At 36.5% G+C, this 14,690-nt stretch overlaps 1 protein-coding gene across 3 annotated transcripts in view; it reads left to right on the top strand.

Annotated features, from left to right (window-relative positions):
* Positions 1–1,542: 1,542 nt before the first annotated feature.
* LOC131955284 (lachesin) overlaps positions 1,543–14,690 on the top strand; it is an 82,976-nt gene continuing 69,828 nt past the window's right edge. For all 3 annotated transcript variants that reach the window (XM_059319339.1, XM_059319340.1, XM_059319338.1), the window contains exon 1: positions 1,543–1,669. The gene's annotated coding sequence lies outside the window, so the exon portion shown is untranslated. The remainder of the gene's footprint in view (positions 1,670–14,690) is intronic.

Below are 14,690 nucleotides of genomic sequence, written 5' to 3'. Positions count from 1 at the left end.
TCATCAATTAAATCTTGACCAGTACCATGATTTCATCAATAAAATCTTGACCAGTACCCTGATTTCATCAATTAAATCTTGACCAGTACCCTGATTTCATCAATTAAATCTTGACCAGTACCCTGATTTCATCAATTAAATCTTGACCAGTACCCTGATTTCATCAATAAAATCTTGACCAGTACCCTGATTTCATCAATTAAATCTTGACCAGTACCATGATTTCATCAATAAAATCTTGACCAGTACCCTGATTTTATCAATAAAATCTTGACCAGTACCCTGATTTCATCAATTAAATCTTGACCAGTGCCTTGATTTCATCAATTAAATCTTGACCAGTACCCTGATTTCATCAATTAAATGTTGACCAGTACCCTGATTTCATCAATAAAATCTTGACCAGTACCATGATTTCATCAATAAAATCTTGACCAGTACCATGATTTCATCAATAAAATCTTGACCAGTACCCTGATTTCATCAATTAAATCTTGACCAGTACCCTGATTTCATTAATTAAATCTTGACCAGTACCCTGATTTCATCAATTAAATCTTGACCAGTACCCTGATTTCATCAATTAAATCTTGACCAGTACCCTGATTTCATCAATTAAATCTTGACCAGTACCCTGATTTCATCAATAAAATCTTGACCAGTACCATGATTTCATCAATTAAATCGAGACCAGTACCATGATTTCATCAATAAAATCTTGACCAGTACCATGATTTCATCAATAAAATCTTGACCAGTACCCTGATTTCATCAATTAAATCTTGACCAGTACCCTGATTTCATCAATTAAATCTTGACCAGTACCCTGATTTCATCAATTAAATCTTGACCAGTACCCTGATTTCATCAATAAAATCTTGACCAGTACCCTGATTTCATCAATAAAATCTTGACCAGTACCCTGATTTCATCAATAAAATCTTGACCAGTACCATGGTTTCATCAATAAAATCTTGACCAGTACCATGATTTCATCAATAAAATCTTGACCAGTACCATGATTTCATCAATTAAATCGAGACCAGTACCCTGATCTCAGCAATAAAATGATCACGCTATTCGCACGTTTAAAAACTGCGCGTGTTTGCTCAAACTAAGTCAGGCCTTAATTCTAAGTCGGTGGTTAAGTTAGACAATTCTTACGAATAAGCTTTTATTGAAGACTTACATTATTTAAATATCTTTTTCATACTAAAGAACTGTTAAAATAAGGAATCTGTTCTATTAAGTCCAAGCTAAATTGATGAAATATATGGCCCTAAGCCACTACTGACGTGGTGACCCTCCCTGTGTAGCAGTGAGCTGGCATCAAGCTGCTCCCACACCAGTGGCAGGAGAACTCTGACTAACCGGTCTGCCAGTGCTAACGGCAGCTAAACGTTTGCATAGCATCGTCAATGACCAGAATAAATCCTCGCTGCTGATTGGCTGAAATGGACGAAATGCGCGACACTCATTTTTCCAGCCCGCCGGGGGATCATTTATTGGACTAGTGGAACTTTTTCAGCCGCTCTCTCATCCTTGACTTTCTTCCGGAACTTTGTATGGGGCAAAAACTCTATGTGACATTTACATATGAGATTAAAATAAATCCCAAGCATAAACAGAAGTTGGATAAGTTGTGCAACTTGGTCACGTGGACAGAACGGTACAGTAACTTTTCATCTAGTTGTTTGGCAACTGTTGGTTGGCATGTTCCAAGAATATTTGAGCTGTATTTGTTTCTATGTTGTAAAGATGCACGTTGCTTGCCTCTAGGTATATATGCTGCACACACCACAATTACCTACCCGCCTCTAGGTATATATGCTGCACACACCACAATTACCTACCCGCCTCTAGGTTTGTCAGAAGTTCATCAACTCTATTTTATAATTATATCACTAAACAACACGCGAGCCAGTCTTATATGTATCCCAGTGTAGGCATTATCCTTAACAAACACACACACACACACACATATATATATATATATATATATATATATGTGTGTGTGTATATCTATATATATATGTATATATATATATATATATATATATATATATATATATATATATATATATATATATATATATATATACACACATACATACATACATACTGAATATGCATGCATGCTTTAACAATCTGCATTAGTGTGCAGTGTGGTACCTCGACATACGAGTGCCCATTCCTACCAGATGTTTTTAGCTACGACCCGCCGAGTATGCAATATTTTGCTTTGAACCACGAGTACATTTTGAGATACGGGTAGCATTGGACAGGTATTTTTTAAAGTATTAACTTTGTAGCAATTAAGTGAATGAGATGACAGAAAGAGTTAAGTATTAACTTTGTAGTAATTAAGTGTATTAAAGAAACCGTAAGATTTAGTATTAACTTTTTAGCAATTAAGTGAATTAAGTATATATATATATATATATATATATATATATATATATATATATATATATATATATATATATATATATATATATATATATATATATATATATATATATATATATACATATATATATATATATATATATATATATATATATATATATATATATATATATATATATATATATATACAGTGGCGTAGCGAGGTCGGGTGTCACCCGGTGCGGCACTTAATGGTGTCACCCCCCCCCCCCAGAAGCGTAGCGACCCTTCCCGGGGACAAACTTTCAAACTTTCGATTTGCACCCCCCCCCGTCAAATTTTCGATTTGCACCCCCCCCCCCCTCGAACTTTCGATTTGCACCCCCCCCCCCCCCCAAGTTTTTCTCTACATATTTTGCTATTTATTGCCTTGGTGTCACCCCCCTAAATGGTGTCACCCGGTGCGGTCCGCACCCCCCGCCCCCCCCCCCTCGCTACGCCCCTGTATATATATATATATATATATATATATATATATATATATATATATATATACACTAAATGTATGTATATTTTCCAGACTACATGAACCTTCTGTAACGAAATCTGTTAGTAGCGGGTATTTGATTCCTGACACAGTTGACATTTGTTTCCCCTTCCCAGCTCGCCGTATCTGATTGGACAAGCACTTAACAGCCGGCACTAAGCGGCGTCCGTTTACTGAATTATATATGTCCCCTAGCCCAGCTTTTTTTACAACCATACGTTCCAGATATATCCAAAATACATCCTGAATATCTCACCGATGTCCTAAAAACGTCCTAAATATCTCACCGATGTCCTAAAAAGTCCTAAATATCTCACCGATGTCCTAAAAACGTCCTAAATATCTCACCGATGTCCTAAAATCTACCTAAATATCTCACCGATGTCCTAAACACGTCCTAAATATCTCACCGATGTCCTAAAATCTACCTAATTATTTCACCGATGTCCTAAAACGTCCTAAATATCTCACCGATGTCCTAAAATCTACCTAATTATTTCACCGATGTCCTAAAAACGTCCTAAATATCTTACCGATGTCCTAAAATCTGCCTAATTATTTCACCGATGTCCTAAAAACGTCCTAAATATCTCACCGATGTCCTAAACACGTCCTAAATATCTCACCGATGTCCTAAAATCTACCTAATTATTTCACCGATGTCCTAAAACGTCCTAAATATCTCACCGATGTCCTAAAATCTACCTAATTAATTCACCGATGTCCTAAAAACGTCCTAAATATCTCACCGATGTCCTAAAATCTGCCTAATTATTTCACCGATGTCCTAAAAACGTCCTAAATATCTCACCGATGTCCTAAAATCTACCTAAATATCTCACCGATGTCCTAAAAACGTCCTAAATATCTCACCGATGTCCTAAAATCTGCCTAATTATTTCACCGATGTCCTAAAAACGTCCTAAATATCTCACCGATTCCTAACACATGTTCTTAAAATTATGATGTCATCGCTAAATTTTATTTTATTTAAAAAACAACAACATATTTCTGTGTTTTTTCAAATGACCACAGCCGTTGACTACCTCGAGATTGTCCAACTACTGAAACACATACCTATTACAAGTACAGTTTTAGACTTTTGTTTTATTCTAACACGATACCAATATACTAATTCAATATACCAATTACAAATGGATTTAAAGTTTTCGACGGAGCTATAAAAAACTTGAGTACATTGTGATAATGGAAACAACTTTGTTCGAAAACTCTACATAATATGGTAGGTGCGGTCTAGCTAGTAAATCAAGTTTAGGTTAACGTTTAAGTTAAATTGTGTGTATTTGAGTGACGCCACATTTAGAGAAGTTTGTGTGTATTAATGTGACGCCACATTTAGAGAAGTTTGTGTGTATTTGAGTGACGCCACATTTAGAGAAGTTTGTGTGTATTTGAGTGAGGCCACATTTAGAGAAGTTTGTGTGTATTAATGTGACGCCACATTTAGAGAAGTTTGTGTGTATTTGAGTGACGCCACATTTAGAGAAGTTTGTGTGTATTTGAATGACGCCACATTTAGAGAAGTTTGTGTGTATTTGAGTGAGGCAATATTTAGAGAAGTTTGTGTGTATTTGAGTGACGCCACATTTAGAGAAGTTTGTGTGTATTTGAGTGAGGCAATATTTAGAGAAGTTTGTGTGTATTTGAATGACGCCACATTTAGAGAAGTTTGTGTGTATTTGAGTGAGGCAATATTTAGAGAAGTTTGTGTGTATTTGAGTGACGCCACATTTAGAGAAGTTTGTGTGTATTTGAATGACGCCACATTTAGAGAAGTTTGTGTGTATTTGAATGACGCCACATTTAGAGAAGTTTGTGTGTATTTGAGTGACGCCACATTTAGAGAAGTTTGTGTGTATTTGAATGACGCCACATTTAGAGAAGTTTGTGTGTATTTGAGTAACGCCACATTTAGAGAAGTTTGTGTGTATTTGAGTGAGGCAATATTTAGAGAAGTTTGTGTGTATTTGAGTGACGCCACATTTAGAGAAGTTTGTGTGTATTTGAGTGAGGCAATATTTAGAGAAGTTTGTGTGTATTTGAGTGACGCCACATTTAGAGAAGTTTGTGTGTATTTGAATGACGCCACATTTAGAGAAGTTTGTGTGTATTTGAATGACGCCACATTTAGAGAAGTTTGTGTGTATTTGAGTGACGCCACATTTAGAGAAGTTTGTGTGTATTTGAATGACGCCACATTTAGAGAAGTTTGTGTGTATTTGAGTGAGGCAATATTTAGAGAAGTTTGTGTGTATTTGAATGACGCCACATTTAGAGAAGTTTGTGTGTATTTGAATGACGCCACATTTAGAGAAGTTTGTGTGTATTTGAGTGACGCCACATTTAGAGAAGTTTGTGTGTATTTGAATGACGCCACATTTAGAGAAGTTTGTGTGTATTTGAGTGAGGCAATATTTAGAGAAGTTTGTGTGTATTTGAGTGCCGCCACATTTAGAGAAGTTTGTGTGTATTTGAGTGACGCCACATTTAGAGAAGTTTGTGTGTATTTGAGTGACGCCACATTTAGAGAAGTTTGTGTGTATTTGAATGACGCCACATTTAGAGACGTTTGTGTGTATTTGAGTGACGCCACATTTAGAGAAGTTTGTGTGTATTAATGTGACGCCACATTTAGAGAAGTTTGTGTGTATTTGAGTGAGGCAATATTTAGAGAAGTTTGTGTGTATTTGAGTGACGCCACATTTAGAGAAGTTTGTGTGTATTTGAGTGACGCCACATTTAGAGAAGTTTGTGTGTATTTGAGTGACGCCACATTTAGAGAAGTTTGTGTGTATTTGAGTGAGGCAATATTTAGAGAAGTTTGTGTGTATAAATGTGACGCCACATTTAGAGAAGTTTGTGTGTATTTGAGTGACGCCATATTTAGAGAAGTTTGTGTGTATTTGAGTGACGCCACATTTAGAGAAGTTTGTGTGTATTTGAGTGAGGCAATATTTAGAGAAGTTTGTGTGTATTTGAGTGACGCCACATTTAGAGAAGTTTGTGTGTATTTGAGTGACGCCACATTTAGAGAAGTTTGTGTGTATTTGAGTGACGCCACATTTAGAGAAGTTTGTGTGTATTTGAATGACGCCACATTTAGAGAAGTTTGTGTGTATTTGAGTGACGCCACATTTAGAGAAGTTTGTGTGTATTTGAATGACGCCACATTTAGAGAAGTGTGTGTGTATTTGAGTGAGGCAATATTTAGAGAAGTTTTTGTGTATTAATGTGACGCCACATTTAGAGAAGTTTGTGTGTATTTGAATGACGCCACATTTAGAGAAGTTTGTGTGTATTTGAGTGACGCCACATTTAAAGAAGTTTGTGTGTATTTGAATGACGCCACATTTAGAGAAGCTTGTGTGTATTTGAATGACGCCACATTTAGAGAAGTTTGTGTGTATTTGAATGACGCCACATTTAGAGAAGTTTGTGTGTATTTGAATGACGCCACATTTAGAGAAGTTTGTGTGTATTTGAATGACGCCACATTTAGAGAAGTTTGTGTGTATTTGAGTGACGCCACATTTAAAGAAGTTTGTGTGTATTTGAATGACGCCACATTTAGAGAAGCTTGTGTGTATTTGAATAACGCCACATTTAGAGAAGTTTGTGTGTATTTGAATGACGCCACATTTAGAGAAGTTTGTGTGTATTTGAGTGACGCCACATTTAGAGAAGTTTGTGTGTATTTGAATGACGCCACATTTAGAGAAGTTTGTGTGTATTAATGTGAGGCCACATTTAGAGAAGTTTGTGTGTATTAATGTGACGCCACATTTAGAGAAGTTTGTGTGTATTTGAATGACGCCACATTTATAAAAGTTTGTGTGTTCTTGTGTGATTACGACTTAAAAATAAATAGCTCTGACTCCGTCATGCACTTTTCTGATAATACATCCGGTGTGGTTTCTATTTTCATAAAAATACATTTTTCAAGTTACACATTTTAGCAGCTAAAAAAATATTTACAAATTACTTTAAAACCAATTACGTGTAAAGGTAATGAGTGTAATTCGTTTGGCTATAATAAAAGTAACGTAGGTAGGGGAGGGGGAGAAGCAGAGGAAACGGCCGCGGCCATATTTCTGCAGTAGCGACATTTTGGAAACTTGAATAACTAAAAAAGTTAACAGTCGCATTTGTCAGGGCTTATTTGTGCTCGATACATTGATTTCAATAATTTCTTAAAGAGTTGGTAACACCAATTTCAGCAAACAATACTTAACTAATGCTAAAGTCCCTTTTGGTTTACAGCACTTGTTCATAGTTGAATTAATTTTTAATTATCAAAATAAACTTCACGGTGATTTTAAAAAATGGACTAGTAGTCAGGGCCGGCGCTACCTATAAGGCGAACTAGGCGGCCGCCTATGGCGCTATCCATAGGGGCGCAAAAATGTGTAATCGTCATTATTAAAAAGTACCTAATAATTAAATAACTTTCCGTAGCAATCTATTTCGGTGCCCAGGACGACTATCTATTTGGCGTCCCCTCTTCAAATTAGGCCTATAAATAGTTATTCGCGTAGATAAAAATGCGCCCCCCCCCTCTTCCCTCATTTGGACAGGCCGGGGCGCTTTTTATCAGTCACTTTGCCTTTTTTTTATTTCGGTGTCCCACAAACGATATAGAAAACAAATAAGTCCGTAACGTCAGGTAGTAGTCAACATTTTTTATTTCGACTGTATATAATTCAGTAACGAGCTTTTTATATTATTATCTACAACGTTTGACGGCCGCCCCACCTGCCCTCCCCTAGCCAAGCCTCTGGTAATATAATGAGATAATTATTGTATTTAATCTACTTCTTTTGATTTTGAACATTTCAGATGATTATCTAATTTTAATGTTGATTTAGTGTGATTATCTAATTTTAATGTTGATTTAGTGTGATTATCTAATTTTAATGTTGATTTAGTGTGATTATCTAATTTTAATGTTTTTTTAGTGATCACTCCATGACGCGTCGTTGTAAAACGCGTGCAAATTTGATTTTTAATAGGGCTTGTAAGTGTGAATTAGAAATCTCTTTAGCCAAGGAGAGATTTTGAGTTTCAAACTAAATTAATTGTTGGCACCACAAGATCTTAAACAAAATTTCAAAGTAGAATTTTACTACACTATCTTAGATATGGGGTATATAGTCTATCGAAGAGAGATTCCAACAATTAGAACATTATATTCTATTTGGCATCCTTTATGAAATGTACAGCGTCAACAAAAAGACACCTGCGGATATACTTACTGACTGCAAATATTTTGAAACGTCGTTGACGCTTAACGCTAATAAAGATATTGATACTGATGATCTTTGCAATGAGCTTCAAGTAGCAGCTTCCTAAGCATATGTCACCATCAGATGTGCTTCTCTATATAGTGCAACTAAAATTGGAAGATTATGTACCAAATGTTGTTGTTTCATTCAATTTACTATTAACATTTCCAGTGTCCGTTGCTAGTGGAGAGCGCAGTTTTTCAAAAAATAAATTAATTACATCGGAGGAACTACTATACCGCAGAGGCGTAGCGACCCCTCCAGGCGCCCGGGGCGAACTTTCAGTTTGGCGCCCCCCCCCCATATATATATATATATATATATATATATATATATATATATATATATATATATATATATATATATATATATATATATATATATATATATATATATGTGTGTGTGTGTGTGTGTGTGTGTGTGTGTGTGTGTTTGTGTGTGCGACAGTCTGTAAAAAAATTAACAATTACGCTGATTGTTGTTCCCTAAAACTTCACTGGACGCCAATTAAATTCCCCTTAAAATGCCGAAACGAATAAAAAGTAGAAAATCAAAAGAGCTTAAAACAGTGGGCTCCACCGAACCCGAGAGGTTTGGTAATTCAGTCTCGGGGCTTCCGCGGAGGTCAAGACACACACCCGACTCATATGATTCACGATCGGATTTTGTCTTTGTGGACGATACAACTATTAAGGAGGGTTCGGTGATTGCGCATATGAAACCGGTTGGGTTCAGTACTCCAAAAAGTTAAGAACCACTGCTTTAGAGTGTATTTTGTAGAAGGTGCAAGCCTTATTTAGTCTACTTTTGCTCGTGTCTTTAGAACAATTTCGATAACAGTAGGCCAGTATTGCAATTTTGAATTATCAGTTAGGTTGAACAAAGTAATAATCAGTACAATATACTAATTTTCTTCTCTCTTAAAATTTTGGCAGAGTGTCGCTTCCCATCCACCCGCTCCGACAGTCTGCTACTTTACTGATCGGATAGCGATACAAGAATCCGTGATATTTATTTCTCTTTAATGCTGTGATCCAGGCAAGATGTAATGCAATCAAGTAAAAGTATCTGATCTATCACAATCAAGTTGAGTGAATCGTAAGAATCGTACAAAGAACCAGTTGCATTATTACTTAGCAAAGCTGGGTAGTGAAATTGTACATTAAGTGTTAATACAATTGATTTCTTTACTAAGTGTTAAAAGAGTTATCTAGCAACCGATCCAGTACATAGCGGATTATAAACGTCACTAACTCTTTTTTATGTTACACAATCGTAAAATACGCTTTAGTTCAATGGGTTTCTTTTCTGAGTGATATCGGTTATTTATTCCTTAATCCGGTGTGAATTTTTCCGATTTTAGTCTTCGAAAAAGCGCCCCCCCCCTCCCCATCTAGGAAAGCTGGAAAGCGGGTTTTCCGGTCACTGTTTCTTAAAGATATATGTTTTACAGTTACACAATCAAGGTAGAAAACAGTTAAATCAGTATGCAAAGGTTCTCAGCCGTTAAATTTCTTTACTTTGACTGTTTATAATTCAAAACTGCAGCCTAAAATGAGCTTTTAATTATTTTTTTTACCCCTTTTGGCGCCCTCCTAGGGTCGGCGCCCGGGGCGGCCGCCCTCCCCGCCCTCCCCTAGCTACGCCTCTGCTATACCGCCAGTGAAAAAAACAAATCAACGATAGCCGTGATTGTTCTACCGTAACTAACACACACTGTTGCGTAGAAAAAAAACAACTACGGCGGGCATAAATGAGATTAAGGCGTTTTAAAACTCGATTATTTCAGGCCACAAAGAGTTTGAGCCTATCTCTGGGTAGTTTGTTGTCTCATGGTGGATATATTTTGCAATGATAAAGGTTAAATGGTTTAATTTAAAATTTAGTGAGACAGTTTTCTAATATATACATATATATATATACACACACACACACACACACACATATATATATATATATACATACATATATATATATATATATATATATATATATATATATATATATATATATATATATATATATATATATATATATATATATATATATATATATATATATATATATATATATGTTTGTGTGTGTGTTTGTATTGCGGGAGGGGGGGGGGTTGCCAAGGGCGCTAAATAACCGGACGCCGGCAGTGCTAGTAGTACCACTTGTAAAGTTCAAATTTACTCTGTAGTCTTGCTTTTAAATGTCATTTAATAAGAACGTACTAAGCATAGATCTTTATAAATAGTCAGTTTATGTATTAAGTTTAAACTGTGTAAGAATTGTTTTCAAGTACACAACCTACACAAAAGCAGCGTATTTGTCAATTTACTTACGGACGTAGTGCGCAGTCTCTGGGAAAATTTCATCTGGTGAGCATGCCTCATCACAAAGATGTGACGGTTGGTTGATATTGGCCACAGTTACACAGTAGAGTCAACCATTGGTTACACCCGCACACATTTTCAATTTTAGACCACCCTCCTTCCACCCCCCACCTCATCCCCCGTCAACACACTTTCGAAGCTGTTTGATTTAAATGTTTTCTCTCCTGGATGGATTGCTGTCCCAAGCTATCGAGCCTCCTCTGCCCGGGGGTTCGAACTCGGGACTATTTGGTTTAGCATGAGCTTTACCGGCCCTACGCCACGTTCAGGGCCATCTAAAATCCCAAGGCGTAGAAAAGCCAACAGGAAAAATATCTATCACTTATGCTAAGTTTTAAACAAAATTTCTCTCTCTCTCTCTCTCTCTCTCTCTCTCTCTCTGTGTGGGGGGGGGGGGGGGGGCAGGGGATAGTGTTACATAAATTATCATCGGTACACGTAGGGTGTGTCATACCAATGATAACATTTATAAGTCGTAAAGTTCATGACCTTTAATTCTGTTGACCGTATCATTCGCTTACAAATGAGCTCCAACCAATAATTATTTTAATAGGGCGTCGTTCATAAATAGACTTTACACACCTTAGGGGGATGGGGGGGGGGGGGGAGAGAGAGGTTCATACTTATGTGATGCAAGGCGGGTAAAGACTGATATGTTTTTAAAAGTGTGACGTCACATTTTTGCATCTGACTTTTACCAGTTATTTCAAATCGTTAAATCTTTTTAAAATCTGCAATAAACAGTGATTGGTATGCTCTCTACTGGACGAGCTCGGTAAGAATTTAATTTAAAAAAACAAAAAACAACCAATGTTTATTTTTAAAATTGCATTTTTGAGAGTAGTGTTAGGCTGAGGTGTCGCGTCACTTTAATAGTGTGGGTTCTGTTTAATTGTGACGATGTGTGACGTAGAGGTGGGGGAGGTTAAAATCTTTTACAATCATGACGTCGTTTATGGGATGGATGGCCCCATTATAGGCCTGCATATCATAACGCGATTTATTTACCCCAGAAAACTAGCACCTCCGTCTTAAGTTTACTTTGATATGCAGGATATGAGATTCGTTTATTTTAAAATGTAAGTACTTATCAAAGTAGTTCCATTTTAAAATAAATTCAATCTGCGGCTGTCCAAGTGGACCCCCCCCCCTCGGTTGACGCCCACTCAAGACCCTCCCTCGGTTGACGCCCACTCAAGACCCTCCCTCGGTTGACGCCCACTCAAGACCCTCCCTCGGTTGACGCCCACTCAAGACCCTCCCTCGGTTGACGCCCACTCAAGTCGATGTTTTGAGAGCTCCCACAGCAATGGATGACCCCTTATATATCAAATCTTTATGGATGACCCCTTATATATCAAATCTTTATGGATGACCCCTTATATATCAAATCTTTATGGATGACCCCTTATATATCAAATCTTTATGGATGACCCCTTATATATCAAATCTTTATGGATGACCCCATATATATCAAATCTTTATGGATGACCCCTTATATATCAAATCTTTATGGATGACCCCTTATATATCAAATCTTTATGGATGACCCCTTATATATCAAATCTTTATGGATGACCCCTTATATATCAAATCTTTATGGATGACCCCATATATATCAAATCTTTATGGATGACCCCTTATATATCAAATCTTTATGGATGACCCCTTATATATCGAATCTTTATGGATGACCCCATATATATCGAATCTTTATGGATGACCCCTTATATATCGAATCTTTATGGATGACCCCTTATATATCAAATCTTTATGGATGACCCCTTATATATCAAATCTTTATGGATGACCCCTTATATATCAAATCTTTATGGATGACCCCTTATATATCAAATCTTTATGGATGACCCCATATATATCAAATCTTTATGGATGACCCCTTATATATCAAATCTTTATGGATGACCCCTTATATATCGAATCTTTATGGATGACCCCATATATATCGAATCTTTATGGATGACCCCTTATATATCGAATCTTTATGGATGACCCCTTATATATCGAATCTTTATGGATGACCCCTTATATATCAAATCTTTATGGATGACCCCTTATATATCGAATCTTTATGGATGACCCCTTATATATCGAATCTTTATGGATGACCCCTTATATATCGAATCTTTATGGATGACCCCTTATATATCAATCTTTATGGATGACCCCTTATATATCGAATCTTTATGGATGACCCCTTATATATCGAATCTTTATGGATGACCCCTTATATATCGAATCTTTATGGATGACCCCATAAATATCAATCTTTATGGATGACCCCTTATATATCAATCTTTATGGATGACCCCTTATATATCGAATCTTTATGGATGACCCCTTATATATCGAATCTTTATGGATGACCCCTTATATATCAATCTTTATGGATGACCCCTTATATATCGAATCTTTATGGATGACCCCTTATATATCAATCTTTATGGATGACCCCTTATATATCAAATCTTTATGGATGACCCCTTATATATCGAATCTTTATGGATGACCCCTATATATCGAATCTTTATGGATGACCCCATATATATCAAATCTTTATGGATGACCCCATATATATCGAATCTTTATGGATGACCCCTTATATATCAAATCTTTATGGATGACCCCCATATATATCGAATCTTTATGGATGACCCCTTATATATCGAATCTTTATGGATGACCCCTTATATATCGAATCTTGATATTTTATTTTACTGACATATTAAATTTGACGAGGGCTATACAAAGATCCGTGTTTGTTTAGGGATGCTGGTGTAAGATCAGATTTAGTACTCCATCTTGCTCACACAGGTCTCAAAGATTTTACACAACAAAAATTACTCTCCTGATTTTAGTTTAGGTACATGGGAAAAAATGAACGGTAGTCTGAAAATAAAACGGCGCTGGCTAATATATTCGTGAAAACAAATAATATGATTGGTTATGCTGGTTACCTTGACATCAGGCAGACACGTGGGCTGATCCAAAAATGGGTTTTACCATAAGCTCCGATACAGCTGTTAAACAAGTAATCACAACAACAAAAAAAAAGAAACAAGAAATGTAAATGGTTTAATGACAGAAGCATGTTAAGTGGTAGTTTGTCTGCAGAAAAGAAAGAATTACAGAAGAACAGAATACTCATTGATAGTGTTATTAATGCTATTCTCTATTTGGGAAAGAAAACAGAGATTGACATTTAGGGGCCATAGTGAATCCCAAGGTTTAGGAGAGCTTTTATCAAATGAAGGCAAATTTTTGGAACTTATTAAGCTCCTATTAATAAAGATAATTCTTAAAATCAGAATATTTTTTGGTGAAAACATGCAACACGCATCCAGCTATTCAAAGCGACATAATAAAATCTAAATCAGCCCAAATTTTAAATTAGATGGTAGGTGAAATTTAAACAGCTAGGTATTTTACCGTGATTATAGATTCAACTATCAACATTCAGAATTTATTTGTTTAGTACGTCAGGGATCTTTGTGACGCCCAGTGTTTCTTCCAGACTTTTTTCTCCGGGGGTGGGGGGGGGGGACTTGACATTTTCGGGGTGGGGGGGGGGCGGTAGACTTACTTTGAGGGGGAGTGGAAACTGTTAAAAGTATATATTTTCTATATAAATTTCATTTCGTTCGGGAGGGGGGGGGGGCGGTAGACTTTCTTCGGGGGGGGGGGGGGCTCCGTCGTCCCCTCCCCCCGAAAAGATGCCTGGAAAAAACTCTGGTGACTTCCAGGCATCACTTCAGTGCCCCCCCCCCCCCCCCAAAAACGAAATAGAACATAATAATATAGAAAATATAGGCTTTTACCTGTGTGGAAAGATATATTCATTTCTGTGTTGCCATGGTAAGATGTATTCAACTCTGCGAACCTTCAAGAAGCTAATGCCGAGTTGTTGTTTTTTAATCTCAAAAAGCTTCTTAAAGAAGTTACAGATGTAGCAGTCAATAACCATGTGCTATGGTCAGTCCTATGATGGAACTAAGACTGATATTTATGAAATATCAGGCAATTAGCATCTCGTGTTTTATTTTTTGTATA

Source organism: Physella acuta, unplaced genomic scaffold, assembly GCF_028476545.2.
Source record: "Physella acuta isolate Inbredline_101_S28 unplaced genomic scaffold, ASM2847654v3 ptg001062l, whole genome shotgun sequence".
Lineage (NCBI taxonomy): Eukaryota > Metazoa > Mollusca > Gastropoda > Physidae > Physella > Physella acuta.
Note: the sequence above shows the minus strand (reverse complement) of the source record. Positions and strands in the feature narration are given on the sequence as shown.